At 40.7% G+C, this 14,250-nt stretch overlaps 1 pseudogene; it reads right to left on the bottom strand.

Annotated features, from left to right (window-relative positions):
• Window positions 1-12: 12 nt before the first annotated feature.
• On the bottom strand, window positions 13-11,436 carry LOC134747374 (uncharacterized; annotated as a pseudogene).
• Window positions 11,437-14,250: the final 2,814 nt, after the last annotated feature.

The following is a 14,250-nucleotide window of genomic DNA, read 5'->3' on the forward strand; positions in this document are numbered from 1 at the left end:
CATCCAATCATGGGCATTCTTAAACCCTAGGAGCCGGCTGTTGGCGCGCTGGCGAAGCACCCACGACGTTGAGGTCAGAGTCCGGGGCATACAGAGGTCCCTGGAACCAATTGGGAAGGTAACTGTGATTTTTTTTTATGGATGGCTATAGGTATCCCCTTTTTCTAGTTATGTTCTGCGGTCAGGATTCAGGGACTAGCACCCAGGCGATAAAGTAACAAAAGCAAAAGACACTTTTGGTATTAGGATTCACAAGGGAACCTTTGCTGGTGCCATGTGTAAAAACTTTGAACACTAAATCATAAATTAAATAAGTGCAATGATCCACCAGTTCGTCTTGTATAACGGGTTTTCGGTGGATACGTTTTGCCACGCGAGGCAAACTCACCAGTGCGAAAATGCCTCGCACTTACCCGACAATGGCGACTAGCAAGTTGATGTACCTAGTCAATGAGCGCGTGCGTAGACGGCGTAGGTAAGTAGTCTTATCGTTTAACGGGTCGGACACGTTTTGCCACGCGAGGCAAGCGTAATGTGGAAATTGTGTGGCAATAAAAAAAATGTCTCGCACTTACCCGACAGTTGCGACGAGCGAGTTGATGTAGTTAAGGAGCGCGTGTGCAGTCTTCTCGTACAACGGGTCGTCGGTGGAGACGTTTTGCCACGCGAGGCAAACACACCAGTGAGTCTCGATGCCTGCCTCGCTGCACGATCGGTTGCGAGGGATCTGAAAATAAAATTGTCGTTCATTCAATGGTTTTAGCCATTTGACCGCCAAAGACGTCAACAGACACGCGTGGCTACAGCCGAATATCAATCTTCGTGCGTTTAGACAAGGTTTACGCCGACGCGCCGCACACGATAGGCGTCCGTTCAAAATACAGTCGATGTAATTAGAAACTGCAGCACATGGTGACTAAGGATAACATTACCTAAGCTCCGTTTTTTAATCTTTAGTCTTCTTCTTCTTCTTCAGGCCTTATTCCCATCTCTATTTGGGGTTGGCTCTCCTAATCCTTAGTCTCCAGAGTGGTCTTTTCTGGGTCGTCTCTGCGTCCGTGTTGGAGTTTGGTCTTTTTTATGACGGATATCCATGTAGTTCGAGATCTTCCGCGATGCCCTGACCTCGGTTCAAGTTAGTTTTTTTTTTATATTTAGTGTTTGAATTTTTGTACCTAAAGGGGCCTACTGATTATCAGTCCGCCAGACGATGTCATTTAGAACAAAAATTTGACCGTTCCGAACAGCTGACATGCCGATATCATCCGGCGGACTGGTAATCAGTGGGCCCCTTAATATCTAGTTTTTTGTGTATTTACTTACCGGTTCCAACATGGTTAGTGCTCTAGTATAATCCGCCCCCGGCACTTTATACGGGTTCCAATGTTGCTTCATATCCAACACGTCAAGTATGGTGGCGTGCAGATCATGCGGCGTGGTGAGCGCGCGCGCGTTAGCTTGAAGCGCGCGTTGCGCGTGCGGGCGCGCACGGGCCAGGCGGTCGGGGAGGCGAATTGCGATGAGGGGGAGACGCTCTTCCAGCTTGCCTTGAAGCGTGTTGCGGACTTTTGCGTGCCTGGGAAAAATAAAAAGCTCAGATGGTGCTGTCATCGTTAAAAAATAGATATACATACATAATTTGTTTGGTGGTACTTTGAGTTTGTTACAGACGTACAGCAATCTCAGGGAGACAACGTTTTTTGTGGCTGTAAAATCCTACGCGGGAGAATCCTACAGGTGTATTGTGCCGGTGGCGAAACAGATGTCGCCTGGCTCGTATACTCAACGTCGCCGATCAACGTGCTCACTAGCGCCACTGCTTAATAATTGTGATTACCTATTTAAATTTAACGATAGATATTTAAAAAAGGGGGCCGCTACGTACCTATTGTATTTTTTATTTAAGTACCTTTTAAATACATCAAACTAGTTTTATGTTGCTGGATTCGTCGATCTATGAACTCAAAACAAAAACAGCCTTGCAGTGGCGCTAGTGAGCACGACGATGGGCTCTTAAACCAGGCTTCATCATGTATTTTACGATTTACGCTCGTCTAGCACCAGTTTGCAACATTTGCCTCTAGCTGTTCTCGGCAAACTCCTCCCATTTATGAACTAGGATGTTGAATGTGTGCATGACGCGCTTGGCGCAGTATTTATGCCTGCCGTAGAAAAGGGCGACCGACACTTCTCTTGGCATTCAGCTACCGCGTCAGCGCCAAGCAAAACACGCCGCGGCAAACGAAAAAGTTGCATTCGATGCACACGCCCCAGCCATCGTAAGTGTCTTTGTTCAGCGCAAAGAGGCTGGGCAGCTGAGCGAGCTCAAGCACCCTCTCGTTCGTGACCCTGTCCAGTGTATTGGCCAAGATACTCCGGCCGGATGCATCGCATGTGGAAGCGTTAAGACGACGTTAGTGCTTAGCGTATGCTGTCCAGGTTTCAGCCTTACCTAGGTCCATCCATGGTCTGCCATGACTACTATAAACGTATCTTCGGCACTGGACATGAGGCTATGCAACAAAGCATACGTGTCGTCATCGGCAGTACCCACCTAGGTCCGTGGTCTCCCATGACCACTATAAGTGTATCTTCGGTCCTGGACATGAGGCTATACAACAACGCAACGGTGTCGTCATCAGCGTTCTCAATAAGATTGAAGTCGTCGTGCGAAATGTCCGCGATGAACGTGAAGATGAAACGCTTACCGCCCAACTCCAGGAACTAGAAGGGAAACACTTGAATTAATTAATAATAATCATAGAAGTATGATTTGTTAATAAACACAAAGTTAATTGTCAAAATGGACTAACCTAAGACTAACCCAAAACCCGTTTTGCGTCTTCCGTGACCAAAATCGGCGGTTAGACAAACCAGTAAAATTAATATGACTACATAGTATAAAACAAAGTCGCTTCCTGTTGTCTGGATGGATGTCTGTCCCTATATATGCTTAGATCTTTAAAACTACGCAACGGATTTCGATGCGGTTTTTTTTAATAGAGTGATTCAAGAGGAAGGTTTATATGTATAACACATCAGCTTTGCACCCGTGCGAAGCCGGGCGGGTCGCTAGTTTTGGTATAAAACAAACCTGCGTAGTGATATCCATCATGACTTTAAACTGCGGCGTATCTCCTATACAGTAGTAATTACTCCCCATGAACCAACTGGGTCTCCTGATGAGGTCCTCCTGGAAAAAGGCGCGGAGGTAGTGGTCGGCGGGCTGCCGGCGGAAGCCGGTGAAACGCCATTGGAAGGTGCCGACGTTTGGCATGTCCTCGAAGTAGGCTGTGCGGTACCTGTTAAATAATCATCAACTAGGGTTGACATTGTCCTGATTTTTGTCATGAGTCAGGACTTGGGTGTCAGGTTTTTCAAAAACCTCAATAAACCACTACATAGAAGCGAGCTAAAAGTTTGGAATAGGGAGTATTACTGCAATGCTCTGGCTCCAGAGTGCAGCACTAGTGCACATCCTAAACCATAGAGTAACTTATACATACTATGCCTTAGACAGTGTTTTGACAAGTTTTCACTATGACATTGATGCATCAAGGCGTTTTGTTTACAGGTGGCCTACCGCGAAACGCGAAAATTAAAATTTCGTTTCCTGCCTCTCTATCGATCGAATATGTAAATGTGATAGAGAGGCATGCAGAAACCGAACTTTCAATTTTAGTGTTTTGCGGTAGGCCCTTGATTGTGCTAGTGACGCCCTCTACGCAGAGTTTTGCGTAACATTCCTTATTGCGCAGAAGAAAAGGGAGGTTATGCTGCAAGTTGTAACTACGTAATAAGTACCTATAGTTGGACCGGAATATGGACCGTGATTACCTTTTGTATTGTCACCTATATACCAAGATTGGTAAGAGAAGCCGTTGAAATTCACAAATACAAAAATGTCCCATCACCATAAGCCATACGACACCACTATCCTCTCTACACGCTGACCCATCTTAGTGGACCAGCATGATGGTCCATCGTGTAGAGGAGCCATGAAAGGTTAAGTGACCGTAGAGATTCAAGCTCTAAATTACTGAAATATTCGCGTATGACGTGCCTAATCGAAATCTGATATGGTTTGACATGAACTCACCCGTCCTGCTTCAACTTGTAGAATATGAAAGGGAAGGAGTCCAGGCTGCCATTACCCTTGCCTATTCTAACGTCGGGCAGTTCCAGCTCTGTCTTGCCCAGTAGGATGGGGAAGAGGGCTCGAGGCGTGCCGTCTCCTACGATGTTGTATCTGCAATGGAAATACGTATTCCAAATTTAATTTCATTTAAGCCAGGAAATTTGAAGGAAACTAAAGCGGCGGGGCGGGGTCAGCCCAGTGTGTTGCCAGACCAATCCGCTTTTTTGTTAATTACTCTGTTGGCTCCATAGACCTAGCATTACATAGACAAGCTATACGCGTGCGCCCGTAAGGGATAGACATAGATGACGTCATAAACGTGGGGATACCATATTGGTAAAAATTACCCCAATATTTGATATCACGTTGGGGCGATTACCCTGGAGGCAAAGTTAGCTTGTTTGACGGTATTAAAAAATTGTTAAATAAAATGTCAATGGGCCGTCCTTTTTAGGCGTATAAACAATGAAATACCTCCTATATTTCGCGCAGGTGGTACAAAACTAAACATGTTTAGTAAATAAAACGTAAAATAAAATGTATTATGGGTTTTAATTTAAAGTAATCACAAATCGCAATCACACCAATTAATGTACACCACATTTAATCTTCACAACATTTGTTTATTTATTTTTTGGAATTAGAAGTACGAAAAAACTTCGAGGTCAAAATTACCCATAAAATTATGATATTTTCATCTGGTATCCCTAACATGATTGTTATGCAGCTAAATTAAGAAGAAGTTTAAAAATGGCTGACCTCAGACTCCTACCTACCTACGTAATTTGGGCGGATAATTTTACAAATAATGTTTTGTTAATTTGCGTAAATAATTGTGATATTTTTATTGAAATCGTTTGATTCTACATTGCTTTGAGTGTAACGTAATTTTACGATGTTATTCTCACATATTGCGTTAAGAGGAAGGTGTAAAATACCGTACTTACGTGTGAAAGCTTGTTCTCATATTTTTGCTCAGAGCGGCTATTACAGCCGATTACAGAACAATTCACCAGTATTTTATCAAAGTTCAAGCATTCAAAACGCTAACCATCACTATATTTCATAAGAGAAAGCACAATTTCATACAAAACAACGATAATTAAACAAGCAACGAACAAACATGACATGTCACGTACTTATTTGTTTGCCACAACCTCGGTTGTGGCAGCGGTGGAAAAGTGAAACTATGACAAGGACAAACAATAACAGCGCTTTCTCTGCTACTCCTACTGAAAGATACATAAGACTATCCCGTTCGTTCATTTTCCCCCACTTCTCATGACCGATCCAGTTATACTAGATTCATGGTTGGCTCACACTACTACCTCGGAAAATCAAGAAGAATGTATGCTCGAATGGATGTCGCCATACCTTTGTCCTATACTCGTGTAGATGGCGTTTGCGACACCGTTTGACATTTAATAATTTTAACACATATCAGTGAAATAACATGGGTCCAGTCATATGGCGTTCTACAAAAAATAAAAATAAAAAATCATTTATCCATATACTTACAGGGTGGAATTTTAAATGGGTCAGTGAGGGCAGCTATCAGATCCCGTGCTGCTACACGAAAACGGTCTTAGAAGACCTTCCCTCGATTTCGAGTTAATGAAGATTGGCGTTTACAGATTTTGGAAAAAACATACCGGTTGCGAGAAAAAGTTTACTTTTGACAAACTCTTTTTTTTATGCCAATCGATCCCATTCCTATCCAGGATCAAAATCTTGTATGGGACCAAAAAAAAACGGCTAGAAGAGCCATAAATCGAGGAAAACCTTTCCCATACAATTTGTATGGGTATATCGCGTATATTGGCGAGAATACATCCCGACGTTTCGAACCCTTTACAACGTTCGGGGTGCAATGTTTCTTTAAAAAATTCAATATTGAGGTGCTTACCCCTCCATAACAGTATATCCTAGATCCTTCAGCATCTGCCAGCTCTTCGGCATTTTTCTAATGAAGCCATTTCTGGCCGTGGAGTCGAAGCAAATTATGACCACGTTGAAAGAATGTTCCCGGCCCGGGGGGGAGGGGAGGGGCGGGACGGGGCGGAAGCCTAATGTGTTGCCAGACCAAGAGGCTTGGGTGCTGAAAAAGGAAAGACTCCTGGAAGGAGTCGTTTTTATGGTAGAGAATAAAGGTGGGTGATTTTTCGAGGGTTTACATTGAAAAAAATCACGTACGTCCTCTAAATAGTGGAGTCCAGACGGGGTATTCAAATCGAAAAATTTGATCACAAATTAAATTGGCGTCAATCTCCAATTTCATCACCAATTTTAGATTTATGGTGATTGAGCTTGAGCCCTCTCAGTAAAAAAATGCCCCCAAACTAAAATACGGTAAATTTTATCGGTGATATCGGTCATAATCGGCGGTCAAAATCAGCGAGTCAAATTGACGTTTTCGTGAATTTGATCAATACACGGCCTTACTTGATCAGACAATTTAATCGGATTGGCGAAAAATGTTCCCGTCTGGACTGGGCTTAGGCTTAGAATGCACTGCGGTTTTTTCAAAAGCGGTTCCGCAACCGCAAAAAATGTAACGTACGGCATGCTTTAAAAGCACGTTCTTAAAAGACTGAAACCGCAAGAAAAAAACCGCAGTGCGTTCTAAGCCTTATGCATTATGCATTGCGGTTGGGCACTTTTATACTTCATCGTGGACGTCCATGGTAATGACACATCTACCATCACGACACACCAGGGGGCTTAGCCAAGATGAAAATTGTTTATAGAAAACGCCAATCTCAACTTAAATAATGTATGATAATATTGATAATGTGTAGAAATAGTTACGTGACTTTTCACAGCATCTGTCATTCTTATACATTTTTTAGGGTTCCGTACCCAAAGGGTAAAAACGGGACCCTATTACTAAGACTCCGCTGTCTGTCTGTCTGTCTATCTGTCTGTCCGTCTGTCACCATGAACCGTGATAGCTAGACAGTTGAAATTTTCACAGACGATGTATTTCTGTTGCCGCTATAACAACAAATACTAAAAAACCGGCCAAGTGCGAGTCGGACTCGCGCACGAAGGGTTCCGTACCATTACGGAAAAAAACAGCAAAAAAATCACGTTTATTGTAAGGGAGCCCCATTTAAATATTTATATTGTTCTGTTTTTAATATTTGTTGTTATAGCGGCAACAGAAATACATCATCTGTGAAGATTTCAACTGTCTAGCTATCACGGTTCATGAGATACAGCCTGGTGACAGACGGACAGACGGACAGACGGACAGCGGAGTCTTAGTAATAGGGTCCCGTTTTTACCCTTGGGGTACGGAACCCTAAAAAGTACGGAACCCTCGGTGCGCGAGTCCGACTCGCACTTGGCCGGTTTTTTTTATTCCGTAGACTGAAATGACAACCACAAATGTCAAAAGTAGAAATAAAGTAACCAGCTTAAAACAAACAGTACTGATCTTTGATTTCCGTTTGTGAATAACAGACAAATATTAAATTAATTTTATAGATTCAAAATAAGCAATAAATGAAATCTACTCGCTATACGTGAGAGGAAATAAACAATAAATAAAATCTACTCACTACTAATCTACTCAAACATTTAAAAAATGACATTGACGTATCGCCGACCTGACGCAACGCCATTTTGGTATTTTTGGTTTACGTATTCGACATTCGTTACTTTACTCGTATAAGTAGTGATCGTATAAGTAGTGATCGTATTCAGTGCGTTTTCTCTCGTCTTCATCAACAAATATACCTATAAGTACCTCCCAATAGTTTATTTTCGGTAAGTACCGGTTGTAGCACATCACTATTTATAAGACGTAAAAAACTAGCAACACAGGAAATGTCATTTTGTCTACGGAATAAAAAAAACAGACTAGAAAATATAAGTACTTACTCATCTTTCCTCCTCCCAACACACGAGACTTTAACATGGTCACTCTCCTTTAACTCGTATACCCCATCTCCCCACACTCGAGTAGGGGGGCCGATGGTATATTCATGGTCACTCTGGTACAGAATGTCTCTGAATGTACATGTTATGTCTGTGTACTGGTTTTTTATAGCGTTTATTACTTGGCATTTCGAGTGCTGAAAAAAATGGGTGTCATATTAATCAATATGCAAAATATTCCTATTTTGATGAACAAAAATATATATCTGGTCAGCCAAAATGTATACTTGGTCAGCAACTTAAGGTTAGCAAGTATTTCTAAACCTGTTGGCAATTAATGTCATACTGAGGTGCTCTAAATTGTTCTGGTTGGTAAATTAATTATTAAACAAATTTTGTTAAGCAATCAGTGGGTAAGCGGGTTATTTAATTTTGGATTACAATTTAACTGATCTGCATAAACTGGTTAGCTAAAAAATCAGTTGCTCAGCAAATGTCTAACCAACCTAATCAGCAAACTACCCCCTTTGCTGATCAGCTGATAAACATAAAAAAATATTGGCCATCGTTAAACATACTACCCACTAACTTAGTATGTAGTAGCATTTGATTTCTGTGAAGGTCGCAGTTCTAACCTAACCTAACCCACTTTTCTAGTAGCAGTTGGTTTCTGGAAAGGTCGCAGTTCTAACCTAACCTAACACACTTTTCTAGTAGCAATTGGTTTCTGTGAAGGTCGCAGTTCTAACCTAACCTAACACACTTTTCTAGTAGTAGTTCGTGTCAAACAAGTAATCATCGAATGAAATGCACGCTCACGATTTTTAAATCTTGCTGACCAAATAATAATTTTGCACTTCAACTGTTTATTAAGGCCGTTCCATCGGTTTGCCGCTATCACTGTCACATTTCGCAAGAAAGAACGGGAAAGACCATGCGCGCCAAGTGTCAATTTTGATCGAATTTTGTCGATTTTTATTTATTTTCAAAACGTCTTACAATATCGAAGTTCGAAAGCGGTAAAATTACTATTTGTTAAGATTTTTTTTCTTTTTTTTGTTTACCTATAGTGTCACATAATATATTTCTAATTATAATTCCATCTAACGACACTACTCATATAACACCCTTCGCCCTACAATCGCATTACTATTCTAAAGTCCAAACAAAACAAACTCGTCACTTTTGTCGCTGTCCTTCATAGGGACGATCGACGAATCACAAAAACGTAACGAGATTCCTATTGGCTAATGACGAAATTACCTAGCCCTTAAGACGTTCCTGCACCGACCTGTTCCACATCCGCATCCGCATTAAGCTCCGCATCGATTTTATGCGGATGCGGATGTTGAAAACAATGAGGAAGTTCTACGATTGCGGATGCGGATGCGAATATTCGCAACATCCCTGATCTGAAAACTATAAATTTGTGAAAAAAAAAGTTAAATTTGTACGGAACCCTCGGTGGGCGAGTCCGACTCGCACTTGGCCGGTTTTTAAGAATAAAGAGTGCCATTCTCACACAAAATAAACTCACATAGCATTTGACCCAGTCCTGCCCATGGCACTTGATCTCCGGTAACTTCTTGTCGAACTGTGTGACCTCCTGAGAAAAAGGATCCAGATTCGGTATCTCGCAGCCCATGCCCTTGTCCAGTTTCAGGGCTTCTTTTAACTCGTTCTCTATAATTCTGCAAAGATCGAATAGAATAGTTTAGAATAGTTTATTTGTGTAAAAAAAGGTATAAATTGATGTTACATAATATTCCAAAATATTTATCAGTACGGTTTTTACTCACTATTATTTTTAGGCGCTTTTGGCGACATGTTAATAATAATAGTGAGTAAAAACCGTACTGATAAATATTTTGAAATATGTCTCACGATAGTTTAAGTGCGATTACATAATATTGCTTCATATACTTAATTTACCATAATACATGGCGTACAAATATTCTTAAATTACTATATAATATTAAACATCCATTAAAATGTCACATTGAAAAATAATAAAAGTAAAATTAATAATAATAAATAATATAATCATAAATTGTCAATATCATTTAAGATTACAATTTGTCTAATATAAAAATATACAATCATTATAAAACATTATCAATATATCAATAATCAAACAGAGTAGTGTAACCTATAATTTACATAATGTCAAAAATTCATCAATTGAATAATAACAGCTCTCTAAAAAAAATACCTCAAAATTATGGCAGATAATCACCAAGCCTGGCCAAGTGCGAGTCGGTAGGTAGTTTAAGTGCGATTACATAATATTGCTTCATATCCTTAATTTACCATAATACATGGCGTACAAATATTCTTAAATTACTATATAATATTAAACATCCATTAAAATGTCACATTAAAGAATAATAAAAGTACAATTAATAATAATAAATAACATAATCATAAATTGTCAATATCATTTAAGATTACAATTTGTCTAATATAAAAATATACAATCATTATAAAACATTATCAATATATCAATAATCACATAATGTCAATAATTTACATAATGTCAAAAATTCATCAATTGAATAATAAGTAATAACAGCTCTCTAAAAAATTACCTCAAAGTTATGGCAGATAATCACCTAATCTGCATAAAAAAACTGGCCAAGTGCGAGTCGGACTCGCGCACGAAGGGTTCCGTACCATTACGGAAAAAAAACAGCAAAAAAATCACGTTTGTTGCATGGGAGCCCCATTTAAATATTTATATTATTATGTTTTTAGTATTTGTTGTTATAGCGGCAACAGAAATACATCATCTGTGAAAATTTCAACTGTCTAGCTATTACGGTTCATGAGATACAGCCTGGTGACAGACAGACAGACAGACGGACAGACGGACAGCGGAGTCTTAGTAATAGGGTCCCGTTTTTACCCTTTGGGTACGGAACCCTAAAAACCGCTATAAAGGCCTATACAGACATTATTTGCTGCACATGCTATTGCAGACTAAAAGCTAGTTTGGACTACGTTAGTCATTTAATCCAGAAGCGGGTATTTTAGCTACTAAAATCGATCAATTGACCAAAAAACGTTCGCACTTCAGACCAGCGAGTCACAAGTGATTATAGGCACTGGGCAGTGTTTTAAAATAAAGTGCAATGAATACAATCGACCGATGAAATAACACAATGAAACACAAATCGTAAGTGGTGAGGTTCGTAGAGGTTACTTACTATCGTTACTATCGTGTGCGCCGCATCATTTCATTGTGAACCTATTTGTCAATGCACAAGGGTTGATATTGGGATGTAGCCGCGCGTCAGTTGACGTCTTTGGCGGTCAAGTCAAGGGTTCAGTGTTCGTTACCTCCTAGTGATATCCAGGTCGGTGTACACAGTGGGTGAGTACACGTAGTACAGCGCGCATAGGGTCGCGACGACCATCGCGATGGCCGCATTGCGGCGGCGACACCACCGTTTAGGAAGCAGTCTCATCTGGAACCGATCATCATCATCATCATCATCATGTCAGCCGATAGACGTCCACTGCTGGACATAGGCCTCCCCCAAGGCTCGCCACTCCGACCGATCCTGTGCCGCTCGCAACCACCGAATTCCCGCGACTTTCACCAGGTCGTCGCTCCATCTCGTTGGAGGCCTACCGGCAGTTCGTCTTCCGGTACGCGGACGCCACTCCAGAACCTTCCGGCCCCACCGGCCATCAGTTCTGCGAGCAATGTGCCCCGCCCACTGCCACTTAAGGTTTGCAATTCTGCGAGCTATATCGGTGACCCTAGTTCTACTGCGGATATCATCATTTCTGACTCTATCACGCAGAGAAACCCCGAGCATAGCTCTCTCCATTGCCCTTTGCGTGACCTTGAGCCTTCTTATGAGGCCCATCGTTAGCGCCCACGTCTCAGATCCGTATGTCATCACTGGCAACACACACTGGTCAAAGACTTTTGACTTAAGACACTGCGGCAATTTGGACGAAAAGATACTGTGGAGCTTCCCGAACGCTGCCCAACCGAGTCGGATTCGACGAGTGACCTCTTTCTCGAAGTTGGACCTACCTAACTGGACTGTTTGTCCTAGGTATACATAATCTGGAACCGATAATGTTTGAAATTATGCCAGCAACGGCCATTTTCTATCATCGCAACGCTCGCCGTCGGCAGGGTGTTCATCCTAACAGCCTAAAGCCTAAATTGGCTGTGGAATGAGCTCCCTAGCTGCCGAGGTTTTCCTGACGGTCAAAGTACTCTACAAGGGGTTCTTCAAAAAAGGAATGTACAGGTTTTTAAAGGGTCGGCAACGTGCATGTAACATCTCTGGAGTTGCAGGCGTCCATAGGCTATAGTGACTGCTTACCATCAGGCGGGTACTGTGCTTGTTTGCCACCGTCGTGGTATTAAAAAAACCGGCCAAGTGCGAGTCGGACTCGCGTTCCAAGGGTACATTTAAAAAATGTATTTTTTATCCGAAATGTCTTTAAAAAACCCGTAGGGGTCGGATCAAAAACTAAGTAATTAAGTCCGACTCACGCTTGACTGCACATTTCTAATAGGTTTTTCGGTGATCTATAGGTAAAGATCTATTTTGTGTACTTTTTTCGAAATTTTTGACCCAGTAGTTTCGGAGATAAAGGGGGAATGGTCATTTTTTGCCTATTTTCTTGAATAACTTCTAACTATTTATCTTAAAATTATAAAAAAAATATATTTGAGATTCCCACAATGAGCTCTTTCATTTGATATGCAACACGATTTAGTTTGACAAACTTTATTTTTTAATTTTCTCATTTACCCCCCAAAAGTGGCCCCCATGTTTAAAATTAATTTGTTTACGTTACATGTCCATCTTTGGGTCACAAACTTACATATGTGTACCAAATTTCAACTTAATTGGTCCAGTAGTTTCGGAGAAAATAGGCTGTGACAGACGGACAGACAGACAGACAGACAGACGCACGAGTGATCCTATAAGGGTTCCGTTTTTTCCTTTTGAGATACGGAACCCTAAAAATGTCATTAACGGGTCTAACGCGATTAAATTTCATTATTTTATCTTTATATGGGATATTAATGCAATGTTTTGCCACCAGAGTGCAGCACTAGCCTTTTTAGTAAACCATAGAGTAACTTATACATACTGTACCTTTAACAGGTTTTTGACAATTTTCAGAGATAATAAAATATGACATTTATGCACCAAGGCGGTTTTTTTTGCAGAGGACCTATCGGGAAACGAATCCGAAATTTCGCTGTCTGCCTCTTTATCGCTCGAATATGCAGAGAGAGATGTTAGATAACAAACTTTCGATTTTCTTGTTTTGTGATAGACTCTCAGATTGTGGTAGTGGCGCCCCCTGCGCAGAGTTTCGCGTCATAATATTCCTAATATTACCAATAAGATATTGGTAAACAACACTAAATTAATATGAATGTAAAATCGTCGGAAAAAAGGTAATTTTTATCGTAAAAACGAGCTGAGTTCGTCAAATCAGAGTTCCTACCAACACTAATAACGATTGTGTGAAAAGGGGTTACTAATTAACAAAATATATACTTATATTATTTGCTATTACAACAAAATAACTATAAATCAAACCGAATATTCCAAAACTTATTAATTACCTTTTCAGTGCGGGAAGTTTGTTCACAACATTCTTATAGGTACATGTTTTTAGTTGACAGTTATTCTGTCACCGGGTTTTAAGTTTTTATTTGTGGCCAGTTCTTTAAATATCACGAAGATACAACGAGAACTATAAAATAAAATATAGTTGGTCAAACCAAATTGGCAGTAAATAAGAACAAAAAAAAACTGTACTTATCCTTTTCTTTTGGTGCTAGTACTAGTGTAAGACAAAGATAGTATGATTCTCTCTGTCTATGTTTGAAATAAGACAGTCCTTTGACCATAGACATAGTATAGTAGTTATAGACATGAAACCAAGCGACCAGGGGTAAGAGAAAGACATATTCATGTATTGACAGGTTAATGTATGGCAGCATAATCCTTTTTCTCTTTCACTCATATTAATTTCGGTATTTCGCCATCGCCTCCTACCTATGCTGCCATAACCCGACCATGAAAAAAAACCCGGTCGGTGATAAGGTCATCACAAATCTAGTGCGTATGGTAAATCTTTTGCGGTACTAGCGGTTCAGCTTAGGAATGAGTTGTCTCCCTCCTTAAGGAAATCGCGGTCCGTTGCATCGCTTTAGGAGTTAAGGAAACTGTGGCTATCGG

The sequence above is a fragment of the Cydia strobilella genome, chromosome 14 (genome assembly GCF_947568885.1).
Source record: "Cydia strobilella chromosome 14, ilCydStro3.1, whole genome shotgun sequence".
NCBI lineage: Eukaryota > Metazoa > Arthropoda > Insecta > Lepidoptera > Tortricidae > Cydia > Cydia strobilella.